General features: G+C 34.4%; 1 pseudogene; it reads right to left on the bottom strand.

The window, feature by feature from the left end:
• Window positions 1–2300: 2300 nt before the first annotated feature.
• Window positions 2301–19771, bottom strand: LOC105550975 (annotated as a pseudogene).
• Window positions 19772–20116: the final 345 nt, after the last annotated feature.

Here is a 20116-nt window from a genome sequence, read left to right as displayed (position 1 = left end):
AAAGTGAGCAGAATATCCCCGAAAGTTAGTAATCTAATATATGTGATAAAATGCTAACACAAAACCACCATTAAAAAGTAATATGTAAGCAAGTGCAGCACATCCTAATATTGTACAATTAAGCAGGCCCAAGCTAAAGGGATCGTTAAAGTGAAACAATCAAATAAGTTGAAATCACTTTGTTACCATCTGTTTTTCCCAATGAATCATCAAGAACACAGCAAGATTTTAATTACAATATATAGACCCTACAAACAAATTGAATTTAAATAAAGTAAGTGAACAATAACAGCAGACAAGACATTGCAGAATATTGAATTATCCTTTCTCATAGAAGAATAGAGAAAATCTTTTTCATACTCTGAATGATAATTTTACAAATCAAGTCATACTTGTCATACTCAATTAATCATAATCTAAAGTCACTTAGGGCGTATAGCACTGCTCCAAGAACTGAATTCTCTCCCAGCTGCTGAAATGGTCTGCTGCAACCTTAAGAACAGTTTTAGCTAGTAGTGGGTTAAACCACCTGCCATGACTCTAAAATTAGTATCACCTATCACCATCACTCACTAATCAGAGTTTACTGGCTCCCAAAAGATTCTTTAGTGCCCATAAGCTTTCTTTCAAAACCATAGGCAATAATTATCTTCCTAATAAAATCCTAACCTTTTCTTTGTTCTTCAGACATATCAAAGACCACCTGATCTGCGTGTATGCTCCGAACTGCATTTTTTGCTTCCACAAATAAAATGTTAAATTTAGATATTCACCCCTACACTGTATGTTGACTTTGACAATACTATTTCTACATACTTAAATTTATTTATTTCAATTTTTTTACAAGAACACCAAACATCTTTTATTGGCACAAGAAAGTAGCTGTAACAAGGCACATCAAGCAGAAACATGCATTACTAGTCAAAGGGTTAGTGTTGTATACAAATACAGCTTTGCTTTTTTTGTAGCCTTGGCAATCGCCATAGGGATGTAAAATCACATTTTGTAGCAGCTAGTGTAGAAACTGTGGAGCACTCAACAGTGGTATAGAGCACATTCACAAAAAGACATAAGAATGGATGTGGCTATTTTACTGCCAAATATCTAGAACTGTAAATTCAGTTCTGTTACTTAGAAGTGAACACTAGAACTTGAAATAACTTCAAGAACAGCTCACTCCAGTAGTGATACATACTATTCAAAATGATGAAAAGGAGCTAAGCTATTTATGGATACAATGGTTATGCAGTACCTTTTAAATCTAAATTTTAGATCTCAGATTTCCCATTAAGAATAACTGCACTGAGGTTCTATAAATTATACTTAATTCAGCCTTGAGAATTTACAACAAAGAGATAAGTACTGCTATCCAAATTATTAATTATAGTTTAACAATAATCCCAACATCTCCAACCACTGAAGTTCTTATTTTCTGACTTGTTCGGTAATCTTCTAGTTTCATCTTCTTCATGGTTCACAAACTCATTATGGGCATAGAAAAATATCCAGCTTTTATGAAACAACAATTAGACTGCATGTCAACTTAAAAAAATCACATGGAAGAATACATTGTAGCAGCTATTCCAAATACTTGTTTTAATTTAAAGCACTCATTAAAAATGTCGGTACTTAGGGCCTTTAAATAAAATTCTACTACTAATTTTGTAAGTCTGAAATTTTAAGAATGACTATTCAGAAAAGCTGGTTTACTTACCAGTACCTTTTGCAGAGAAGAAAAGGAGTGTAACTATAAACTACATCAACACTTAATTGAACTGCACTATGCCCTTGTGACTAGAAACTTGCATTTTTTTTTTCTTAAAAGGAAGGAAGTCTTTTATTTTATTTTATTTTATTGCACTCCCAAAGCTTGAATTATAGCAACTACAAACATCATTACTTCTGGAAGATTATAGAAAAACATAGATGAAATAATTTCAAAGAGTCACAATGCTGAAATACTCATCCAATATTAAGCATTTGTCCTTCAGAAAGAAATAGAATTCTTCATAACAAATGCCCCAGTGTTGCCTCACTGAATTACTACAGCCATTAAAAACTGTTAGCTAAATGCCCAAAATGTTTTTGTAGTCTTACTGAATACCTGTAGTTCTATCCTGTTGTTTCAATAGGCACCACATTTATCTGAATAAGTAACAGCAGATTGCGTCTGACAGATACTAACACTAAGCTTACATACTGTATGAGAAAACCCACCACTCATACGTTTGTTGCTATAGGTGTGCTATCTTATCCACATGAAAGCAGACCTAGTTAATACCCTCTGAGGACAGGAGAGTTTACTTTGGCTTGACCGGTCCTCATTTTAACTTGTGAATCCTACCTTTTTGTTTGTAATGATACTTTTAAAAATTCCTATAACATTGACGGTAAAGGGAGTTAATCAATCCATCATATGTAGTGTACCTGCAGATTACTGCATGGCAGATATATTGCAGGCTAAAAGGAGAAGTCCCATCTACAGATATAGTAAGCAACAGTTCAAAACACATGCAAGACATGGGATCTTTATAATGTTCTAAAAGTTATCTGTTTCATTTTAGAAGTGAAATCCACACGGGTCATGGGCATCAAAACTAAAGTTGTGAATCCACTGCTCAGGTTGTGTATGCAGGATTTTTTGTCATTGCAAAAGCTTAGAGAAGAGGTTGTCCTTGTGCTCAGAGTTCATGAGGAAAATTTGCCTTTAGGTTTCCCTTGGGAAAGGTGCATCACTGCACAGTAACAGGGATCCCCTGTAATCTGAAGCAAATAGGACAGGAAGCAGTGTATGTAATCAGTGTGTGGACTTTCCAAGCTCCCTACCTGGTCACATGGGCATGGCCGTCTCCAGATACCTGACACTGCTTCTCCCTCCATGACTGCAAACACAAGGTGGTCCTCTTCTCTTCCAAGTCACAATTACTTTGCAGAATTGCAGAACTGTTTCCTCTTATTTCAGTCATTCCAGGAGTTAACTTTGGTCTCAGCTTATATAATGGGTTAGCCTGTACAGTAGTTTCAAATGTATGTATTTGTGCATTAGGAGGGGGAATCAACTTCTTTTTCAATACTAAGCCATCTTCTCTATCTTCTTTGTCTTCTGTAGAAACTAAAGATGAATCAAATGTATCAAAAATGTTGAATGTGGACTCACAGGAGCTGTATGCTGTTGAATCAAATGCCTTCTTTGGGCTAAATGTGAACCAGTAGGAAAAGGACATTTCTCAAGCATTAATTCAGAAAGACAGATTTTTCTTTTACTAGAGAAAAGAGGCTTGACTGCAATAATTTAAATAATTTTGTACATGAAAGAAATTTTGTGTACATCAATCCATCAGAAAGCAAAGGTGTCAGATGTGGAATGTTCCACTTGTGGTGTCATGTCTCGAAGAGTTTCTATTTAGGAGAAATTTGGATTTTGGATTTTTGGAATAGCAGTATTGCCATTCTCAATCTGTATATCATCCATCTGTATATCATGGTGGTTTTAACCCATACTGATGACTGATGCTGCTATCCATCAATCTGTATATCATGGTGGTTTTAACCCATATTTACCATACGATTAGATAAATTTGTTGTATTTTCTATTGTGTTGTGTTTCTAGGTATAGTCCGAATATCCTGTGGATGGCTATTATGTCAAATATATTATTGAAAACATATTTCTCCACTTTGCCTATTGACTTATATGCTCTTAGTTTAGTTTATAAACAAAAATAATTATGTTTACTAGAATTCTCTACTGATTAATACTTTTTGCATGATGTACCTAAATCTTGGTCAATCCTAGTGTCACAAAGATGTTAAGTTTTCCTATGAAAGTCATATTTATTTGTAGATACATAGATAAAAACAAAGTTAGATGTTTTTATCTTTCTATATATGTGACTTTATACTGTGACACCACTGTAAGTTCATGGTGTCATCTTACTGTGACTTGGCACACAGGTAAGAAATTTACAGAGTTATGGGCATATTTCTTCTTCTGTCACTTTAAAAACTGTTGTTTTGAAAGAATTTGTCCAAGTCATTTTAATTTTCAAATTTATTAGCAAATATAGAAGTTGAGGCCGGGCACGGTGGTTCACACCTGTAATCCCAGCACTTTGGGAGGCCGAGGTGGGCAGAACATGAGGTCAGGAGATAGATACAATCCTGGCCAACAGGGTGAAACCCAGTCTACACTAAAAATACAAAAGTTAACTGGGCTTAGTGGCATGTGCCTATAATCCCAGCTACTTGGGAGGCTGAGGTGGGAGAATCCCTTGAACTGGGGTGGCAGAGGTTGCAGTGAGCTGAGATCATGCCACACTGCACTCCAGTCTGGCAACAGAGCTAGATTCTGTCTCCCAAAAAAAAAAAAAAGTTGAAAACTACTTCATATTATCTCCTCTTTAAACCTATCATGATGTTCCCCATTCAATCCTAATAATTATAGCCCATGTAATTTTTCTCTCCCTGTTATTTCTTTTTGTACAGATTATCAAAACTCTTATCAAATACATTATAACTTTAAAAAAACAAACTTTTGACATCGTTGAATTTTTCTATTGCACATTGCTTTTGATTTAATTAATTTAAAATGCAGAGCATTTTCAAGTGAAAACACAAAAAAAATTTAAACATATTTGCCTTAAAATAAATGTGCTTATTTATTTTTGTATTTCTTCCAGTTTTTCATTCACAAGTGTAATTTTCTTTCACTATTTTTTTCTGAAGGAATTTCATCTCATTTTTTGAGATTCTCATTTGGAAATAGCAAGCTACAGGATTTACCTACTTTGTGAGCATGCATCCAAGTCATACTTTTATTGTGTACAGGAATGTTATTCTATCATTTATTTCTTCTTTCTTAAAATAATTTTAGATGAGTTTGACCTAAACATTTTCTGTTTTTCAATTTTATATTAAATTACTTTTCCTAAAACACTAAGAATGAGACAGAGTTCAGAATAATTTTTCAAACTTAAAAAAAGTTATTGGAATAAGGGTGCTCCTAAAATTTTTAAGTATTTTATACTTTTAGGTTTGAAATGGTAGCCCCTCCTTTATTCTCATAATTTTAAATTGCCACCCTTTCTCTTTCTCTTTCTGTATTTTTTTAATCACTCCTGCTACAGGTTTGTCAATTATGTTAATAGTTTAAAAGAACAAATATTTTTATGTATTAATATACTGTTTGTCCATTTCCTGTGTCATGGATTGCTTTTCTTATCTTTATTAGTTGTCTTCTTCTACATACTTTGCATTCAATTTACTTGTTCTTTTCTAGCTTTGTAAGTGAAACATTCAGATAATTGGTTTTAGGCCATTCTTCCTTTCTATTATTAAAAAAAAAATCTATATAGTTTTATCTAAGCATAATTTTAGTTCCCTCCCACAAACATTGATGTTTAATATATTCAGTCTGATTTATTCAAAATATTTTCAAATTTTACCTATGATGTCTCCTTTGATGCAAGGGTTATTTAAAAGTGAGGTGCTTTTATGTTTTGTTTTTGTTTTTGTTTTTTCTCCAGTAGCAGGGCCTCTACATTTCTCTTAGGTGGAACTCCCAGAGGCAACCAATGACTCCATTGCCACTACCACTGCATTGGTACTGCCCTTGCTGGCCTCAGACTGGGTAAGGAACAAAGACCCCAAGTGCTTTAATAACACCTCAAGCAAGTCACAGCTGCCCTAAGGAGAAGAGGTCACTCGGCTCCCCAACCAGCTCCCCATGCCCCTGGTCATCACCAGGCAGGGCCCCTCAGTTTGGGGCCACGTCACAGCCACCCTACTCTAGATTGATCACACCAAGCAGCTCTGCATTCTTCTGGGGTAGAACCCCAAGATAGTAGTGGAAGGCCCTCTGCCACAGCCACTGCAAGAGTCCCTGCCCCTGCTGCCTCTAACCTGATGAAGAAACAAAGCCTGAGTTCACCCAAGGACTGTGGTGTACAGTCTGGGAGTGCCAAGTTGAAATCTGCAGTTAGCACTTCAGCAGGGGAGGAGCCCACACTTTCAGAGCACTGAGAGGGAGCATGGCTGCAAACATGATGAAATAGAGAGAAGCCACATGGCTGAGCAAGAGCCTATCTCCTAGCCATTATGCTTAAAAGCAGTTTATTGGATCACAACCCAAACTTCAACACCAAAAATACCTTACTAATATACCACCCTGTGAAATCATGTTTCAAAACTCAGATATAAATAGAGACCCTGCACAAAGTATTAGCCCCCTGGAAACAACCAGAAAAGAATTCAACTGATGGTACTCAAATTATATCACATTAAAGGAACATCAACTCACACAGATGAGAAGGAATCAGCTCAAGAACTCTGGCAACTCAAATGGTCAGCATGTCCCCCGTTGTCCAAATAGCCACGTTAGTTCCCCAGCAAGAGTTCTTAACCAGGTTGAAATGGCTAAAATGAGAGAAATAGAATTCAGAATATAGATAAGAATGAAGATCATTGAGATTCAGGAGAAAGTTGAAACTCAAGGAATCTTCAGAAAATAATTATACATGAGCTAATAGATGAAATAGCCATTATAAGAAAGAACCAAACTGATTGGATAGAACTGCAAAACACACAAGTATTTCATAAGGCAATTGCAAGTGTTAAGAGCAAAATAAACTAAGCTAAGGAAAGAATTTCAGAGCCTGAAGACTGGTTCAATGAAGTAACTCAGTCAGACAAAAATAAAGGAAATAACCAAAATGAACAACGAAAACTTTCAGGAAATATTGGATTATGTAAAGAGACCAAATCTATTATCTATTTGTGTCCCTGAAGAAGATGGAGAGAAAGCAACCAACTTGAATAACATATTTCAGGATATCATCTGTAAAAATTTCTCCAACCTCATTGGAGAAGTCAACATTCAAATTCATGAAATGCAGAGAACCCCTACAAGATACTACACAAAAAGACCATCGCTAAGACACAGAGTCATCAGATTATCCAAGGTCAAAAATGAAAGAAAAAAATGTTAAAGGCAGCTAGAGGGAAAGGGTAGGTCACCTACAAAGGGAACCCCATCAAGCTGACAGTGGAGCTTTCAACAGAAACCAGAAGAGGTTCAGCATTCTTGAAGAAAAGAAACTCCAACCAAGAATTTATATCCAGCCAAACTATGCTTCATAAGCAAAGGAGAAGTAGATCCTTTTCAGATAAACAAATGCTAAAGGAATTCAATACCACCAGACCTGCCTCACGAGAGGTCCTGAAGGAAACACTAAAAAGTATCACTAGAAAAAAAACACACTGAAGAACACAGACCAGTGACCCTATAAAACAACCACACAAACAGGTCTTCATAATAACCAGCTAACAACAGGATGACAGGATCAAATCCACACATGTCAATATTAACCTTGAATGTAAACAGGCTGAATGTCCCAATCAGAAGGCAAAGAGTGTCAAGTTGGATAAAAAAAAAGACCTAATGGTACGCAGTCTTCAAAAGATTCATCTCACAAGCAATAACACTTACAAAGTCAAAGTAAAGGGATGGAGATAAATCTAAAAAGCACATGGAAAACAGAAAAAAGCAGGGATTACCATCTGGATTTTCAGACAAAACAGAGAACAGCATGGGAAAGACCCTGCCCATGATTCAATATTTCCCACCAGTTTCCTCCCACAATATGTGGGAATTGTGGGAGTTACAATGGAAGATGATATTTGGGTGGGGAGATAGCCAAACCACATCATTCTGACCTAGACCCTCCCAAATATCATGGCCTCACATTTCAAAACCAATCAGGCTTTCCAACAGTCCCTTAAAGTCCTCACTCATTTCAGCATTAAATCAAAAGTCCACAATCCAAAGTTTCATCAAAGACAAGGCAAGTCCCTTCCACCTATGAGCCTGTAAAATAAAAAAGCATTTAGTTACTTCCCAGATACAATGAGGATACAGTCATTGGGTAAATACTGCCATTCCAAATGAGAGAAGTTGGCCAAAACAAAGGGGCTATATGCCCCATGCAAGTAAAAAATCAAGCAGAGCTGTCAAATCTTAAAGCTCCAAAATGATCTCTTTGACTCCATGTCTCACAGCCAGGTCAAGCTCAGCAGGAGGTGGGTTCCCATTGTCTTGGGAAGCTCTGCCCCTGTGGCTCTGCAGGGTACAGCCTCCCACCCAGCTGCTCTCACAGGCTCATGTTGAGGGCCTGTGGCTTTTCCAGGTGCACGGTGCAAGCTGTCACTGAATCTAATATTCTGGAGTTTGGAGGAGTGTGGCCCTCTTTTCACAGCTTCAGTAGGCAGTACCCCAATGGGGAATATGTTTGAGGGCTTCAATCCTACACTTCCCTTCTTCACTGCCCTAGAAGAGGTTCTCCATGAGGGCCCTGCCCCTGCAGCAAATTTCTGCCTGAACATCCAGGTGTTTCCACATATCCTCTGAAATATACGCAGAGGTTCCCAAACCTCAATTCTTGACTTCTGTGAACCCACAGGCTCAACACAACATGGAAGCTGCCAAGACTTGGGACTTGTACCCTCTGAAGCCATGGCAGAAACAGACAGTTCATTCAATCTCCACACTTATCTGACAAGTGCAATCTGCTCATTGGTTATATTTCCCCTAGGCAGCATTGAGGATTTTTAAAATAATAAATCCACATAGGTAACAAAGAGCTTTTTAGAAGGAGAATAGATTTGTATCAAACAATTTTCTCCCCACATGGCAGTTTGTTTTATATGTCAGTTTTAGGCTTGCCAGTGGCCTGATCTAAGGCCAGTTAGCTATAGCCCATGGCTATAGGGAATTATCTGATGTGCCTTACAGGGAAAGTGCCTGTTAGATAAGCTTTGTTCAACCTAGCTGTGAGTCAGGTAGGTTCATTGGTTTCCATATGTCCCACCAAGACATCACTAACTACAGCAATTCCCACTAGGGCTTGGACAGAATGGCTAACAGGAGTGCAAATAAACTATAGATCAATACTAATAATATATTCAGTAGTGAGGAACAAAATATCTTGCAGACGTTGAAGTATAGATATCTTAAATAGAAACTGATATTAATCATAGAAAACAATGATAAACTAGATTTTATTAAAATTTAAAATATCCTTTCCTCACCATTAGGAAAGTGTCAAGGCAAGCCACAGTGTTCCCAATGCAAATATGAGACAAAGGTCTAATATCCACATATTAAAAATTTCACAAATTGATAAGATTAAGATATGCCACCTACCCAACTATGAAAAAGACACACAAAATCCTGAAATAGAGGCCTTAAAATTATACATATTTAAGGGGCAAATATACATATGAAAAGATGTTCAACATAATTATTCACCAGGGAATTATAAGTTGAATCTAGAATTAGGTACCACTACAGAATGAGGTATTTAATAAAATGGTTAAAAGGAGAAAGATAAAATATCAAAGGAATTAAAATAACCGAAACTCTTGAACGTTGCCTTTGGGAGTGTAAATTAACATAATCACTTAAAAATGTATGCCATTATATAGATGACTATATGTATGCCCTATGACTCTTAAATTTGACTCTCATGTTTACACTCAACAGAATATAAATATATATTAACAGCAAAATTATAATCAACAGCCCTAAACTGAAAATAAAGGAAATGTTATCAAAAACTATAATTCTACACAAAAAGGCCATAGAATGAATGAATGATCAGTACATGTAACAATAGTAATGAATGTCATAAATAAAATGTCAATAAACAGAAATGAAACATAGGTCAACATACACACTATGATTTGATTTGTATAATACAAACAGAGGCAATATTAATCTATACTGTTCACAAACAGATTGAGTAAAGACTTTTCTGTTGAGAAGTGGAATGGGATGTTCATGACTGTAAATAAAAAAGATAAAATGAACTCATAGTTGCAGAAAACGAGTTATTTCTTGATCTGAAAGTTAGTTATATACTTTCCATTTGTAAAAAAGTCACGAAGGTGTCATAATATTAACACTTTTTTCAACATACAATTAAATTTCAATAATAAAAAATGAGAATGGGTAAAATGATGATATCAAAAGGCATATTTCCCATGAGGGGGGTAGTGATGATAAATGGTAGCAATGAGTTATGATGCACTGGTTACAATCTGTTTTTTGGTCGTGATGCTGAGTTCACTGATTTTTGCAATCTTGGGAGTGATAAATGCATTTATTTCCTTATTTGTGGTGGTGATTTCACTGACATAGATAAACCAAAAGGAAAAGACTGACAGCATCAAATTTGGTGACAATTTGGAGAAGAAAATGGGAAAATGCTATTGAAGAGTAATTGGAAGTTTTTATTTTAATAAGGTTAAACATATACCTACTCCTATGTTATCTATTCAAAATATATAAAATATATTTCTACAAAAAAAACTTGTACCAGTCTTCCCTTTCTCTCTTCCTATATTTTTCCATCTGCCCATTCTTTGCCTTCCATTCCTTTTTTTCCTCTCCTAAGCAGAGTCATCTATGTTCAAGAAAGCAGGTAGAAAGAGGGAGGAGTTTCCTCCAGGAATCTAAGCTCAGGTACCCAAGGAAGCTGGACTTTGAAGTGGAGTGTCACATGTTCCAGTGAGTATGACACTGATAGGGAGCAGGAGGCCAAAGAAGGAGCCACAGCATGGCCTGACATCCTAGGCAGTAAGGTGGTAAAAAAAATAAATAAATAAATAAATAAATAAATAAATAAATAAATAAATAAATAAATAAAAATCAGGCAGACGAGGCACAATGATTGAAAATTTAATTAGATTGACCAAATCAATTTTTTGATTAAGCAAATAAGTCAAGACATCAAGAATAATTACATTTAAGATTCTTTTACCTGTGGAGAAATGATTTTCAAATGTGGAAAGAGAGAAGGCTAGCTAGAACCGTGAGGTATTATATTAGAATTGTAAGTATTGGCATGATTTTTTTAAATATACTGTCAATCTTCATTATTCATGTGTTCCGTATCTGTGAGTTAATCTACTTACCAAAATGTATTTGTAATTCCAAAATGAGTAGAGCACATTCATGGGCATGTTTAGGCATTGGGAAAAGCATCAAAAACATTGTCGTTACCAAGCGTACATTTTCCCAACTCAGGTCAAACAAGGGAGTGTTCTGCTTTTTTGTTTCAACACTTCTTGTAGAAACAAATGTTATTTTCTTGGTCTATTGAGTGCCACAGCTCATTCTTGGGCTTTTAGTTAACGCATTTGCTGTTTTAAATGGTCCCTAAGGATAGTGCTGAAGTGTTGTCCAGTTTTCCCAAGTGTGAGAAGTATCTGATATGCCTTACAGGGAAAGTGTCTGTTAGATAACCTTTGTTCAAGGAAGAGTTACAGTGCTATTGGCTGTGAGTTCACTGTTAACCAAAATTATTTATCAAATAAGGTGTTTTTACACAGAAACACATATATAACAACATTACGTATTAATTAATTGATAAAAATATTATGACTGGAGGAATACTGTATTACCAGAAAGTGAGGGTATGATCAAAGAATAAAGATATGTCCAAAAAAACTAGTAAGAGCCTGCTTGAGCGTTTTTTTCATTGAGAAAATCTAGGGCAGTTTGAGCATCAAACTAAATAATGGGAGTATCACACTATAGGCTATTTAATAAAAGAGAAGGTAATGAGTTTATACATATATAAATAAATGAGGAAGAAAGGAAAACTCTTTTTCCTATTAATTAAAAATAAAGAAGCATTGACCGATATTCGTAATTAGAAAATTATAACAGTGAGTGAAGTTTTGCCAAGAAAGGGTATACTGATATAATATTGGAATATCTCTCTACACAATGATAGCTCTCACACTGAAAGACCTCGGCCTAGGGATGAGAAAATAGCCTCCAGACCTAGGTAGATGGTCATTTTACACGATGAAAAGCCTGCAAACCTTCAAGGCTGCTGAGAACAACAACAAAAGACTATTAAAGACATAAGAGACAAGGAGAGATAAAGTAACTGCTCCAGATTGAAGGAAATTAACAAAGCATATAAATTAAAAGCAACAGTTTTCCTGGATAGGTATCTGGATGTGAAATGAAACGTATACATTGATGCAATGATTAATACGACTAAAATGGAGTGTGTGGATTGGAAAACAGCATTTCCTAAATGGAAGGTGGTATGTAGGAAAGTATTCTTGTTTTTAGAAGGTGCACGCTAGAGTATTTTAGAGGTGATGGGGCATCATATCAGACAAAGACAATTTTCATCTTTCTGTCTTTTTGTATATCTGTATATTTATCTATGTAATCCATAAGATAGAACATTATTTCTCATTTTTGTTTTACCCTGCAGAAACCTTTGAAATAATTTGTAAGTTTCCCACAAAAAAAATTATATCTGTAGGTGTTAGTAACTTAATGAGGTCCATAAATTTAGATATATTACAATAATAACTTTCAATGCTATTTTAAGTTGAGAATGTTTTTGTTTTTGGTGTTTTTGGTGGATGTGCTTATTAGGACATATCATTAGCCAACTCTCTTTGTGTGGTTCCCCTTCTCCATAAAGTACATCACTTTGAATATGTCAGTAAGGCAGGTAAAGGAAATGAGAGTTTTTATATTTTTTAATAAATCTTTTTTTTTTCTTTTTTGCTTTTTGGTAGGTAATGTATTCCTACCCCAAATTTTCACTACACAAAATGCTAATAAAGGAAGTATATGTTAAATGACTTAACTGCGGTTTCAATGCCTCCATTAAAACTAGATCCAACCATTCTTGAAAAAAAAAAATTAACACAGCATACCTTTCTTAAATTTAATTTCTTTGTATACATTTTAAAAACACAAAAGGCAAACAATGTTTTTATTACATTACTGTCATAAGGTAAAATGAGATTTAATAATTTAAAGGAAAGCTAAATATATCTAATTTAAATAAAGGATATATGTTGATTTTCATTAATGTTATTGATTGTGTTGAGTAGTAAATTTACTTAACCATAATCTAAAACAATGCAAACACAAATTGGTCTAAGACACAAATTTATACAAGACTTTGAAAAATATATATATATATATATTTACTGAGTGACAGTATATAAACTGTAAGAGAAATTCACTTCTTGCTTAGGAAGGAGCAGCAAACTTCAACTGAAGTATAATCATACCACAGCTTACCTTTCCTCTTCTCTCAAAGTCAAGTCCTCTAGTTGAGCAGAAGCTTCAAAAAACGGGTCACAGTTACCAAGTCTTGAAATTGAGTGAATGCCATTCGGTTTTGTTCTGCAGTTCTTTCAGGCAGTTTTCAAAGAGACTTAAAACTTGCTGATTTCTTTTCTCACATTCAAACCCAAGTAGCAGTGGAAAATATCACATACAACCCCACCATCACCCCCATGCGACTTTTTTTTTTTTTTCCAACATGATTTCCCCAAAGATTTAGCTTCTTTTTAAATCCTAGGATTTTTCACTTAATGTCAAAATATTTTCTCCAGGGCCTTGCAGAGATTAGTTCAACTGGTTTATGTGGTGAAAAATAGCTCTTAAGTACACTAGTTTTTGAACTCATTCTTAATCTTCAAAGCACTGAGCGAAATCTGGCCTACTATTTCCTTGAAAAAAATTCCTGCAGTAAGATGAATAAGTTCTGAGGATCTACTGTACAGCAGTATGAATACAGTAAATAATACTGTATTGTTTACTTAACGTTTGCTCAGAGAATAGATCTTAAGTATCCTTACCACTCCCCTGCCCCCCCACACACACACAATGGTAACTGTGTGTGGTGATGAACATATTAATTTGATTGTGGTATCATTACACCATATATGTGTATGGATACACATGTCAAATCATCACAATGTATACCTGGAATATATATAATTTTTAATTTGTCAATTATACCTCAAAATGCTGAAAAAGTAAAAAAAAAAAAAATTCCTGCAATTCTTATTTCACCTAAGTCATGCTGCTTTGAAATATTCCTTCATTAAACCATCATATTTATTTGCTTGGCAGGGGATTTATGTCCTGTTTGTTCAAACTTGTCCTTGAGTGATAAAATAATAAAGTTACCTATTTTTGTAGTATTATTCAGAAGTTATTTTTATTTTATTATTAAAAATTGTTGACACAATATTTGCAACACAATGTCTTATTAAAGAAAAACAGTTCTGCATTATAATACCAGGGTTTTCTTTACTTTTTTTTTTTCCCTTAAAGAGTGGAAACCTCTTCTGAAGCTTACTATTGATGGGATACCATAAATACACATATCAGCACAGTCTTTATAAAACAACCTTGTTGTTTAAATGTATAAAGACAAAACTACTAAGTATATCTGGCTTTGCTTGCCTCTAACAGTTTTTTGAGTAGCTTCCATTACAATGACAAACTGCTTTTGTGTCTTTTATTGCAATAGTGCATGGCCATGCTTGAGAAGATTGTAACTTTTCACCCTAAACTTCTCTTCCTCCATATCAAAACTTATATTTAAAAAACTCTATATTGAACTGTAAATGTGATGTAAATTCATAAACTCATAAAATATAAAGCAAAAGAACATAACAGGAGAAAAAAAATAAATAAATCACAATAAAATTCATGTCTGACCTAACAATCCTTGTTTTGCAATGATTTTAAAAAGCAGCAAAATATGGTGGTAATGGGGATGGCAAGTGAGTTGTGGCATGTGAAAATGCATTATGTAGAATCAAACTCCTATTTCTCATTAACCTGTAAAGGTTGTTCCCACCCACAAGCCAATCTGATGGATTAAGGAGAAATTGAGAAAGGTAACTCTAGAGGGAAAGACTGAGATTATTGGCTCCTCCATGCAATAAACAGCTTACAAACTCTCTCTTTGGGAATTTCACCTCATATCAAACACTGAGAATGGATATGACTACATGAACACAGTTTTAGTGTACATTTCCATGTGTGCTGAATGACTTCCATTAACTTGCTACCCGGGCTGCTTGGTCAATCTCTATCAGTAAAAACTTTAACATCACACGGAACTCCAAGTTAAAAAAGAAACAAAAAGCCAACAAACAAAAAGACAACTATCACTATCTCTCACAGAAATTACAGGGACATGTCATGGCGCCTTAGATTTCTTCTAAATCCCATTTGAATACCTTTCTCCCTCTCTAAATATGTACGTACCTATTACTACATGTACTATATAGTAATATATACTATATATTATTTTAGCTATTACTATATATGTATATAATACCATCTTTGTATTGTGTAACACATCTATATATATATAGAAAGAAAAAGGGAGATAGAAAACTGTAGATTAAATGATAGTACTACATCATTGTCAAGTTTTGTGATTTATATAATTGTATAGTGGTTACATAATGATATAAGAGAATGTCTGGAATTTGGGGGACAACTGGGCATGATGTTTCTAAAATTACTCTCCAATGACTCAAGAGAGAGAAAGAATGCTAAATTCAATAAGCAAAATGTAAACAGTTAAGAAATCTGAAGAAATGTATATTGGTGTTCTTTATAAGACTATTGCAACTTTTCTATAAGGTTGTTGTTGTTTTTTTTTTTTTTTTTTTTTGAGATGGAATGTCATTCTGTTGCCCAGGCTGGAGTGCAGTGGCATGATCTCGGCTGACTGCATCCTCTGCCTCCCAGGTTTAAGCGATTCTCCTGCTTCAGCTTCCTGAGTAGCTGGGATTACAGGCGTACACCACCATACCCGGCTAACTTTTGTATTTTTTTTAGTACAGATGAGGTTTTACCATGTTGGTCAGGCTAGTCTCGAACTCCTGACCTCGTGATCCACCCGCCTTGGCCTCCCAAAGTACTGGGATTACAGGCATGAGCCACTGTGCCTGGTCCTGTATAAGTTTTTATCTAAATCAAAATATAAGGTGTAAGGAATGAAAAGTCCACACATACATGAAGCCTTTAATAGTTCCCTTACATTTGTAGCATGTTATGTCTAACCACATTACTTTCTAAATTAACTACATACTTAATTTAGGACGTGACTAAAGATATAAAAAGTTACTGCAAATTTTCATGCTAGTATTTAACAATAAGTATTTTTGAGTTAATAAATTGAGGGTTACTTCCAGTCTAAAAAATACGTATAATTAAACATTCCCTTTATGATTCCTTGGTGCTCAAGACATGTATTTGTCATAGCTTCCATAATATTTTATAACAGCTTTATAGGTCTTAAGTCAGGCATTGTCATTATATATCATTCTTAAGAACTGAATCAGATTCAGAGTGAATGTATAATACTGATTTAATCAATAAATGCATCAATGGATTTGTGTTTTTCTTTCATCATTTCATATCTAAAGAGAAAGTAATTAAAATTGATTCAATTATTTATTAAAATTTTCAGAGATTATTTAGACTTCCATAACGAATTAAACTGTGATAAATCTGGACAATGTTTATGTTCTCATGAAGTGAAATGTAATTAAAAGCGAAGAGACCTAAGTTTTAGAATAATCATTAATGTCTTTAGAATTGGAGTAGTCATCTTATTGAATATTCACCATTCCTTTATCACTAGTATAAGGACATAAAGCTAAACAATTATGAAGACTCCTTCCAGCTTTAAAATATTAATTAATATTATCAGAAGAATCATAGGCTTGGGATATCCTAAGCACGTGTGCACACACACACACATAAGCAATCATAGCTTAACTTTTTAAATAAAGAGCCTATTGTATTTCAGTTCCAGTCATATTTAATGATTATGCTGTTTAATAGTCCTCTAAGAATTCAAGTATATTTTGAGAAGTAAAAATAATTTAGGCAATTGTAATGTTAGATCTGAAAAGTCATAAATATACATTGTTCCAGCATCAAGCTTTGTACTATTTGCAAAGTGATAGGTTTGAAAATTCTTGTTTGAAAAATACACTGATCACTTTTTTTTTCTGAAGACACAAAGTGAAATTAAATAAAAGGGTATATAATTCCACAAGAAACAAAATAGAACGGTTGTCATCAGGAGGAAAAACATTTCAACCAGTTCTAAGTCCCTGACTGCAGACTAATGAATGTTTACCAAATATTGAGGACAAAGGAAAATGCAGCTTAAGTTCCTATAGAGGAGAATGGAGCCCAAAGCAAGGCATTCTCCCAATAACCTCAGAGATCAGGATTCAAAAATACCAGAAATAAGTCAGAAAGAATGTGAGACAGGACAGAAAACATAAATATGAACGAAATGGTATTTGGAATAGTAGACCCCTCACCCCCAACACTGATGCAAACCTCTCATGCAGAAAACTAAAATCTTCCCTCCAGGTAAAGTGAAACACAGTGAATAGCCCCTGAGTTGGGGAGAAGGCAGAGAGTTCTTCATGTACTGTCATTTAGCCATCCCTTACGCAAAAGCTAGATTCATCTTCAAACTTGGAAGCATCAATTTCCTGATCAATAAGCCACACTAAAGTACACAGTGTTCTGAGACCTTTTTTTCTCATTAAATATAAACAGAACGTCACAATCACCATACATTTAAGGAAAGCCTGAAACATAGCATAGAAGGACAAGGTTACATGCACAAATACAATCTTCCTCAAACAAATATCTTTAGAGAGATTTGAAAAGACCTATTATTCATGAAGTATGATGCTATTTAAAAGATAAGAAGTGAGAGAGAGAAAAAATAAAGAGGGAGGGAGAGAGAGAGAAAAGAGGGAGGAGAGAGGCAGACAGCAGTAGGTGTTAGAAAATGAAAATGCTGAAGACAAATTAGCGAAAGGGGAAAATCTACAATATTCCCAAAAAAAGCATAAATGGATAACAGATGTTTTTTTAAGCATACAAGCATAAATGGATAAATATAAGGGAAGACATAAAGGACATAAACATCAGTCTAAGGTATCCAGCATATGTTTAATAAAGGTTCAAAAAGGGCAAATGAATGATCATGCCTCCATATTGAAAGGACACTCCAAAGTTCATGGAAAAAATGTATCAACCCTGAAACTATAACATATTGTGAAATAGTATAAACCAAAAATAACAAAAATTTTAAAGTTTTTTTTTCTTTAACAGGGGGAAGAAAAATAAAGAGATATAATTGTTGAGGAAATAGCTACCTGCAATGTTATAAGAATTGAATTCACATCTGTATACTCATCAGCAACACTAGATTTCAGGTGCCAATGCAGTGGTGTTTGTTACATTCTGAGACATTATTTTAGCCAAGTATTCAGTACTTAATACCTTCAATTAAGTTTTAGCCAGAATGAAAATATTTTCAACACAAGAAGAATCAGAAAACTTCCTTCTATATATTCTGTCCTAGTAAATTACTTACGGATATGCTTAGCAGTATAAGGATATAAACTATGTGAGGGAAGATCAGAAAGGAAGTGATATCACAGTTCCAGTGTCTGTAACAGACCTGAATAAGATGACAATCAGTCTACATTGAATATTAAAACAGGTGTGTTACAATTTCCAGGTCAGAGGTAGGTGTCTGGTAAAAAAGAAAGAGAAGGGTATTCAAAATATTTCACTTTGAACATTAAAACAGGTGTGTTACAATCTCCAGGTCAGAGGTAGGTGTTTGGTAAAAAAGAAAGAGAAGGGTATTCAAAATACTTCCTTTTTTTTTTTTTTTTTTTTTAAGTTTTTGGAACAACTTAGGACAGTCAATGCAAGGTAAAAAAGAGAAAGTAAGAAATCACACGGATAAGAAGCTATATAGGAGATTAATGAAAGTTATAGAAGACTGTGTAAATTGGCAGATAAATGACTTACATTGTTCTACAAAATAAACATTTTGTTCTGTTTTAACTAGAAATGACAACAATTTAGGCATGAAGGAGTTGAGGATCTTTGAGAAAGATCTCTCATAGGAGAGAAAATTAAGAAATCAAAAATTAGTTATTTAAGCATTTAATTTTTAAATATAGAATTCAAAGGGGAATGAAGCAGGAAACTTTACTTTTTATTAAAAGTCTTTATGCTTTCTCAAGCACTTGTAAATATTACTTTGATTATTCTTCAAATGAATTTTTCATATGAAACAATCATTATCAATTTGCATTTTCTTATTTCATAACAAATTTGTTGACATTTGTACAGTGTCAAAAAGTGGCAAATATCATATATAATTGTAATATAAATAAATAAAACACATGGAATGGGTTTCTGAGTCACTTCTTGTACTCTTCTCAAAACACAATCACATTGCTTTGCTTTATCTAAAATCTTCTTTTCCTGCATGGTTCTTTATAATTGCCAGCTGTTGTGATGTTTTGATTTGTTTTTTTTTAAAAATTCATTATAAAACATTTTATATAATTCCAACACAAGCTAGAAGGCATTAACAGTCCTTAAGGTACAGAGACATAGCATTTCCTTCTGGAACATTCAGAATTTCCTTGAAATATTAGGACAGTTACTTGTTTAAAATATTTTCAGAAGATACTCCCACAAAAGCAATGATATGTCATTTGCTTTAGCCTCACAAACTTCCTGGCATCATATTACAGTGTATTTATCAAATTCAGACATCCATTTGTATATCAATATCAAATTTAAAAACTAAATTCTCGTAATCAGAAACCGAGGTCAGCCTGACTGAATTAGCACTGAAGCTCACTTACGACTTGTGTTACCTTAAGCAAGTACTTGTTCTGTCCGTTTCTGATTCCCTTTGTGAGGAACAGCATTAGTCACTTCTATTTCTATGTACACTGTGAAGATTAGATGTAAATTGTTTGCACTGTGCCTGGTTCCGATTACGTTTGTAATTCATGGGAGGAGTGTTGTTGTCAATGTTGCTGCTGGTGGTACTGATAAAATTTACCTTCATCATTGAAAACCCCAACCTTCCAACAAAGCTTTTTGTATTTCCTAAGTGATAATTGATGGATATCACCAATTCTCCCTTCAAGCCAAAAATACCCATTACTGCAGAAACTAGTAGATAGTCATTCTAAAACAGATGACATTATAGGAAATGCAGGGTATGGCCACAGAGCCATATAACCATGGTCCTTATGGCACCTATAAAATGCCTTCATAGCTAATTCCAGGTGAGTTGCTACTCAAGAGCTATCAGTCACTGAGGACAAGTATCAGGTAGCTGATGCCTTATAAAGGCAATGTACAGTTGATTATGTAAGTTCTGATGTATCTTAGAAAATGTTTCTTTTAT

Source organism: Mandrillus leucophaeus, unplaced genomic scaffold, assembly GCF_000951045.1.
Source record: "Mandrillus leucophaeus isolate KB7577 unplaced genomic scaffold, Mleu.le_1.0 Scaffold50, whole genome shotgun sequence".
NCBI lineage: Eukaryota > Metazoa > Chordata > Mammalia > Primates > Cercopithecidae > Mandrillus > Mandrillus leucophaeus.
Note: the sequence above shows the minus strand (reverse complement) of the source record. Positions and strands in the feature narration are given on the sequence as shown.